The sequence below is a fragment of the Pipistrellus kuhlii genome, unplaced genomic scaffold, assembly GCF_014108245.1.
Source record: "Pipistrellus kuhlii isolate mPipKuh1 unplaced genomic scaffold, mPipKuh1.p scaffold_m20_p_2, whole genome shotgun sequence".
Classification (NCBI taxonomy): domain Eukaryota; kingdom Metazoa; phylum Chordata; class Mammalia; order Chiroptera; family Vespertilionidae; genus Pipistrellus; species Pipistrellus kuhlii.
In genome coordinates, this window is record NW_023425515.1 from 143,725,536 (window position 1) to 143,733,194 (window position 7,659).

Genomic DNA, 7,659 nt, shown 5'->3' on the forward strand with positions numbered 1-7,659 from the left:
ATGTTAAGTTGTAGAAAATGGAGAATAATGCAAATAAACCATGAACTATAATACAACTGACTTCTGCTCTGTAGAAAAGAGATTTCCTTAGAGATTTTATTGCCCTATAGGTTATTAGCCAGTTTTATATCTATTAGTAATTCTTTTAAGAATTTCTAACTGCTTTTAGGTCTGTTCTTTAAATTCTCCCTTTTACCAGTTCTAATATCTTATTAGTTCTTCATTGAGTTCAATGAAATGTTTAACGTGTTAAACAACAAAAGCACTGTTACCTATAAAATTTAATTGCTAATCTCCAAAGATATTTTGTACTATTTGATAATGGGTAATTTACTCAAATTAACAGTTGTGAACCATATATGGGAGCCATATATTTTTTAAAATATATTTTATTGATTTTACACAGAGAGGAATTGAGAGGGACAGTGAGTTAGAAACGTCGATGAGAGAGAAACATCGACCAGCTGCCTCTTGCACACCCCCAACTGGGGATGTGCCCGCAACCAAGGTACATGCCCTTGACTGGAATCGAACCTGGGACCTTTCAGTCCGCAGGCTGACGCTCTATCCACTGAGCCAAACCGGTCCCGGCCATATTTTTATTTTATTTTATTTTTAAGTCAGAGGAGTCTTGAAATAATCTCTTCTCCCTTTATGCAAATTGATGACTCTGGTAGATTTCTTAAGCATTCATTGAAATTGCCATATATTCACCAAATATTTTATAAAATGACTAGAGGCCCAGTGCATAAAATTTGTGCACTGGGGCAGGGGGGAGGGTGTGTGTTCCTCAGCCCAACCTGCACCCTCTCCAATCTGGGACCCCTTAGGGGATGGCTCCCAACTGCTCACCTGCCTGCCTGATTGCCCCTAACCACTTCTGCCTGCCAGCCTGATCACACCCTAACTGTAGAGGGCCTCCTGGGAAGGCACATGGACATTCTTTAAATTGTCAGCTGAGCCCTAGGCCCTGGCAGAGTCTGTGTCCTGGTTACAACCCTGCAAGAGGGTGGGGTTGTTATTCAGTTTCTGACTTACCTTTGTGCAGGTGTCTGCAGGGGTGGGTCTAGATATGTAAATCCAGTAAGGCTAGGGCCTAGTTAAGAATGCAAATAAGCTCCTTTGATCCTAAGTTTTGGTGTTACTTCCTGGATTTTGGGGATATAAAATAAACCTGCTGCATGGCTCGGGTACTTGCTGCCTCTCCATCGAGAATGGCGCCCTCCTAGCTGGGAGCTATTTCTGCCTCTTGGTCTCTTTCTTTCTTTCTTAATCCCCAGTTCCTCCACTCAGGAACCTGTTTCCTTTTCCATGATGGAGATGGACTCTGAAAAAGGAGAAACACCCCCCTGCACCTCACCACTCCCCTGCCAGCCTGATTGATGCCTAACTGTTCCCCTGCTGTCCCATAGTCCCCAACTGCCCTCCCCTGCATATTCCCTCTTTATCAGATAGGATTTTCTCTTTGACATATTGGACAGTGTACTTGCTGTGGTCTTGACAAACCAGTAAAAATGTAAACCCAAACTAAAAGTGTCATAAAATAAATTTGTTAAACAGGAATTTCATGAGACCTTGAAAAGGTGATATCATGTGGTTGTTTCTTCCTTTTTTTTCCCTTTTCTCTTTCCTTTTCTTGATGTTTCACCTTTTGTCCTTTCTTTCTTTTCTCCTTTTATTCCTTTTCTGCCTCTAATCACTCTGCGGGGGGCAAGGGAAATTCCAAGGCTATAGGTGTGTGTAAGGGGATCACTCCATGGGGACTCAGGCCCTTTGGAGGCTGACACCCAGGCTGCCCCAGGGAAGGAATAGCTCTTGGAGGCACAGCTGCCTCCCAGGCCTACACCCCCTGGCTATGGATGGGAGCTAATTGCTGAGGGGGGGAGGGAGAAGGGGAGATAGGTGGTTGCAGGTGCCTTCCAGGTCCACAGCCTAGGCCGAGGCTAGGAGCAGATTGCACGTGGGGGTGGGGAGGTAGGAGGGTGAAAGAGACGGAGGGGAGGGTGCAGCCACCTCCCAGGCCTATGGCCCAGGTTGCTGCTGGGTGTTGATCATGCCAGGGGTGCATGGCAGATCTCACAGGAGTAAGGGGGTTGTGCCGCCTTCCAGGCCACTGCCTGGGTCCTGGCTGGGAGCTGATCGTGCCTGGGGTGCGCGGCCTCCTCCCAGGCCACTGCCCAGGTCAAGGCTGGAAGTGATGGTGCCAGGGTTGCCAAGGCGCCTTCCAGGTCAACAGCCGGCGCCTCATACTGCCTGCTCTCAGCGGCAGCCCTCCCTGGGCCTGAGAGGACTGGGCACCGCCATTTTTGTTGCAGAGTGATGGTTAATTTGCATATTACTCTTTTATTAAATAGGATTCCTCTTCCAAGAACCATCAATTCACAGGTATATGCAATTAATAATCATATTTATAGTTTATTATTCTACCTACCCTTCTGGCTTTTATAGCTCTAGATAGCTGATAAGTGGTAGAAAATCTAATCTACACTAATAAAAGAGAAACATGCAAATTACCATCGCTCTGCTATGCTACCAGCCAATCATAGTGAGTATGCAAATTAATCCAAAAACGTGGTGACACCTCCTCTCCGCCCACACTCCCCCAGCCCCGCACCCTCCCACCCCACTGCTCTGGGCCTGTGAGGGTCAGAGAAATAGGGCATCAGTGCCTGAGGCTGGCTGCAGCCTGGGAGATGAAGAAGCTGCCTGCCCATGATCTCAGGTTGTAGACAGCATTAGAAGCCTCACATCCGCCTGCTCCATGTCCCGGAGGAGAGATAGAAACTGGACCCCAGCGCCTGACGCTAGGTGTGCCCTGGGAGATGAAGAAGCCGCCTGTCCCATGATCCCAGGCCACAGTCAGCTAGAGAAGTAGCCCACACTGCATCCCAGGGAAGACAGAGAAGCTGCCTGCCTGTGGTCCATGTGTCAGCACCTGTGGCTGGCTACAGCCTTGTAGATGGAGAAGCTGCTCACCCTGCAGTCCTGGGCACAAGCACCTGTGGCTGGCTGTGGCCTGGGAGACGAAGAAGCCACCCACCCCATGGTCCTGGGTGCCAGCACTTGCTGCTGCAGCCCAAGCAAAGCCTCCTGCCCACTGTCCCCTGTGGCTGCAGCCAGCCTGGGTGCCTAGAGGGAGGGAAGCCCAGATCCTGGGTGCCTGTGGTCAGCTGGAGAAGGGAATCTTGGGTCCTGGATGCAGGGCCAAGGCAGAGGTGGTTAGGGGCAATCAAGCCAGCAGGGGAACAGTAAGGGACAATCAGGCAGGCAGGCGAGCGGTTAGGAGCCAGCAGTTCTAGATTGTGAGAGGGATGTCCGACTGCCAGTTATCCCCTGAGAGGTTCCAGATTGGAGAGGGTGCAGGCTGGGCTGAGGGACACCCTTTCAAACCCCTCCTTCCCCCTCAGCTCTGTGCACAATTTTCATGCACCGGACCTCTAGTATGTAAATATTAGATCTTATGCTATTACTCAAAGCCCAATGCATGAAATTTGTGCTAGGGGCTCGGCCCTCACAGCCAACCCAGTGATCATTCCAGAAGGTCGTTCCACTGTTCAGTCTAATTATCATATTAGCTCTGTATTATATAGGATCGGATCAAAGAAGCAGAGAAAGCTAGGTTATAGAACAAGAGAAAAACAAACACATGACAGCAAGTAGTAGAATTGTGAGGTAGAAAAATAGTATTTTGTGGATTGCTAAAGACACTTTGGGTTCTAGTGCCTTATTAAAACTGGCTCGATCCCTGCCCTTTAGATCCACGAGGCACTTCAATATAGTTGACCCTCGAGCAACCTGGATTAAACAGCACTGGTTCCCTTGTATATGGATTTTTTTTTTTCTCAGTAAGTACATATATTACAATAAATGTATTTTCCCTTCATGATTTTTCTTAATAACAGTTTCTTTTCTCTAGCATATGCAATCGTAAGAATACAAGATATAATATATATAAATATACAAAATACGTGTTAATGGACTGTTTATGTTCTCAGTTCTCGGTAAGGCATCTGGCAGCAGTAGACTATTAGTAATTAAGTTTTTTGGGAATCAAAAGTTATTCGTGATTTTCCACTGCATAGGGCTGGAGGTTGTGGGGGTAATTTCACTGCCACTGACCCTTGAGTTGTTCAATGTTCAATTGACTTAAATACAATTGTTCACTTTTTAACTTAAAGTAGCTTAAGTTCATTTTTTTCTTTCATTTTTTTTATTAAGGTATTATATGTGTATATATCTTACCAATTCCCCCCCCCCATCCCTGCCCTCCCATACATGCTTAAGTTCATTTGTGTTATAATACTTGTGACTAAAGTCTTGATAGTTATATAATTGCTTAATACTTATTAGCAAGGGTAGTTCAATAAATATTCTCATCATATGGCTCTGAAACACATTTTTATCTAGAAGCTTTATATTTAGAATTGGTAAATTTTTGAACCTGTGAATTATAAATCCAAATCTGCATTTGGAATGTATATTTCTATTTAACTTGTAATTTCTACGTAATACCCAATTTGGGGTGTTAATAAGTCTTCAAATCTCATCAAAATCTAGCTGTGCCATTAAAATACAATTTCATAATTGAGCATAAAAAATTGTCATTTAAATATCTTTAGTAAAAGATTTGATAACTTAGTGTGGTATAGGATATGTTTTTGGCTTTTCTTTCTACTCCCTGGCTCTGAGTTCCTAAAACCCTTGGAATTTTTGTGATAGGAGTTTGTTATTCATAATGAGGTTCTTTCAAAAGATCACTTGAATTTATGCAAATGAGATGACAGGGTGAGGCTCTTGGGAAGAACAGGTCACCAGGCGTCTGGTTGCACTTACCACATCTCTGTGTGAGGATTTAGGTGCCATGACTCAGGTGGAGGAGGTGTGTGGGGGCCTGGGGACCCAGGTATTGCCCAGGGCCCAGAGGTCAGCTGGGACCTGCCCTTCCATGCCAGACACTTGCACTTGGGTCGTCAGCCAGGCCTGATGATAGTGCAATGGACTGCATTGTGACTCTCATCCCCCAAATTCATATGTTGAATCCCTATCCTTTCTCCTTGTGACTGTATTTGGAAATAGGGCCTAGAGAGAATTAAGGTTAAATGAAGTCATAAGGGTAGAAACCTAATCTAATAGGACTATTTCTTCCTCATAACAAGAGGAAGAATCACTCGAGTTCTCTCTCCCCATGCCTATGCACAGGCAAGAGGCCATGTCCAATCATACTAAGAAGGCCTACAAGCTAGGAGGAGGGGCATCTCCAGAAACCAAGCCAGATGGCATCTTGGGGAACTGTGAGAAAATAAATGTCTGTTTTTTAAGCCACCTAGACAGTGGCATTTTGTTAAGGCAGCACTAGCTAATGCAGGTGGAGCTTTAGCCCCATCCTTAAGCTGTGGGGCTGAAGTGTTTCTATAAAAACTCTTGAACAGGGGCTTCCAGGTTGATGAATATGCAAGGACGGTGTTGGAAAGCTCTGTCTCCTCCCATACCTTGCCCTACACATCTCTCCCATTTGGCTGTTCATTAGTTGTATCTTATATAATAAAAGCCTAAGTGGTGTCATGGCCTCATAAGATGGCCACCATAAGATGGCTGGCAGGGGAGGGCAGTTGGGGGAAAACAGGCCAGTGGGGGAGGGAAGCTGGGGGCAAAAAAGGACAATTGGGGCTGACCAGGACGACAGTGGAGGGCAGTTGGGGGCAAGATCAGGCCAGCAGGGGAGGGCAGTTGGGGGCTACCAGGCTGACAGGGGGCACAGGAAGAGGTGACCAGGCTGGCAGGGGACAATTGGGGTGACCAGGACAGCAGGGGGGGGGCAGTTAGGGGAGACCAGATCAGCAGGGGGGAGCAGTTAGGGGCAGCTAGGTAGGCAGGGAGGTGAGCGATTAGGAGCCAGTGGTCTAGGATTGTGAAAGAGATGTCTGACTGCTGGTTTAGGCCTGATCCCAGGAATCCAGCCTAAACTTGCAGTCAGACATCCCTCAAAGGGTCTCGGATTAGAGAGGGTGCAGGCTGAACTGAGGGGAACTCCTCTCCTCCTGTGGGTGTATTTCATGCACCAGGCCTCTAGTCCATTATAATAAACAAAACAAATGTAAGTGAAGTGTTTTCCTGATTCCTGTAAGCTGTTCAAACAAATTATCAAACCTGAGGGTGGGGTCTTGGGAATAACTGAAGTTGTAGCAAAATTAGAAGTATGGGTAGCCTGGAGAACCAGGACTTGTGACTAATGTCTGAAATGAGTGTAGTCTTGTGGAACTGAGCCCTTAAACCTGTGGAGTCTGATGCTAACTATTTTGATTTACTGTCAGAATAGGATTGAATTGTAGAGTTGGTATCAGAATTGGAAAATCAAAAGTGATATCAGAAACATCATTTAGTATGACATATTTCAGCAGTATTTGATGTTTAGAATTACAAAGAATTAAATTTACAAACGTTGGTTCTTGAGTTATTTTATATTTGTATTTTCTGAGGTATGTTATCCTATATATAAAAGCCTAATATGCTAATGGCTCCCCCCTTAGGTGGTCGTTTGACCAGAGGATTTGACTGCTCACTATGCCGTGTGCTGACCATGGTGCAGAACATGGTGGTGTCAACAACATGGCACTGGCAGTGGGGGGCAAAGAAGGTGCTGTTGGCCTTGATGAGCCCCTATGAGAGTGGGACCATGGTGGGATGGTGGAGCAGGTGAGTATGGGGGGGCCAGGCCAAGGCGGGTGCAAGCGGGGGCCAGATAACCCCACTAATCGTCCTGCAGACTGTGACCAGTGGTAGCGGAGGGGAGGTGGGGAGGTGTTCCTGAAGATGGCGACCAGCAGGCCCTGATTGCCTGGTTGGAGCCAGGCTCTGGGCTGGAATGGGGAACTGGGCATGGGTGGTGGTGACCAACCTCCTCCGGTGCCTGGGTGGGGGGCTGTGACCTCTCGCCAGCCCCCTGGGGGCGGGGGGTGATGGGGATGGAGGTGTGGTGAGAATGTGGGTGTACACACAAACTTGCTCTCACTCAGCCTGCTAACCTCTTCCGGGACGCCAGGTCATGCACCATGGAAGCCCCCATGCTCAGGTGCCGGTGTCCATGATGAGCCCACTCTGCACCTGCACAGCTTCTTCTGCGTGAGCTGGGCCACAGCCACCGAGACCCCAGGGGCCAGTTGGGCTCCCTGTGGGTTCACAGAGGAACTGGTCTGCAAGGCTGGCCGGGAGAGAGTTTGTTGCTGGCCTGGCTTTTGTGTGGTGCCTCCAGGAGGCCCAGAGACCCACGTTGTGCTCTGGCCTGCAGTGTCCGGCTGCACTTACCACATCTCTGTGTGGGGATTTAGGTGCCATGACTCAGTGGAGGAGGTGTGTGGGGGCCTGGGAACCCACGTATTGCCCAGGGCCCAGAGGTCAGCTGGGACCTGCCCTTCCATGCCAGACACTTGCACTTGGGTCGTCAGCCAGGCCTAGGGTCCACACCTGTGCATGAATTTTGTGCACCAGGCCTCTAGTCATAATATCATGTCATGAAAAATGGGCAAGTAATTTTATGCAGTTCAAAATCCAAACAAGACTTTTTTCCATCTTAGTATGTAAATTAGGTATCCACTATTACATGAAGAAATCAACTTTCTGGAAGGAATACAGATACACTGTCCTGGCTCATTTGGTTGAATT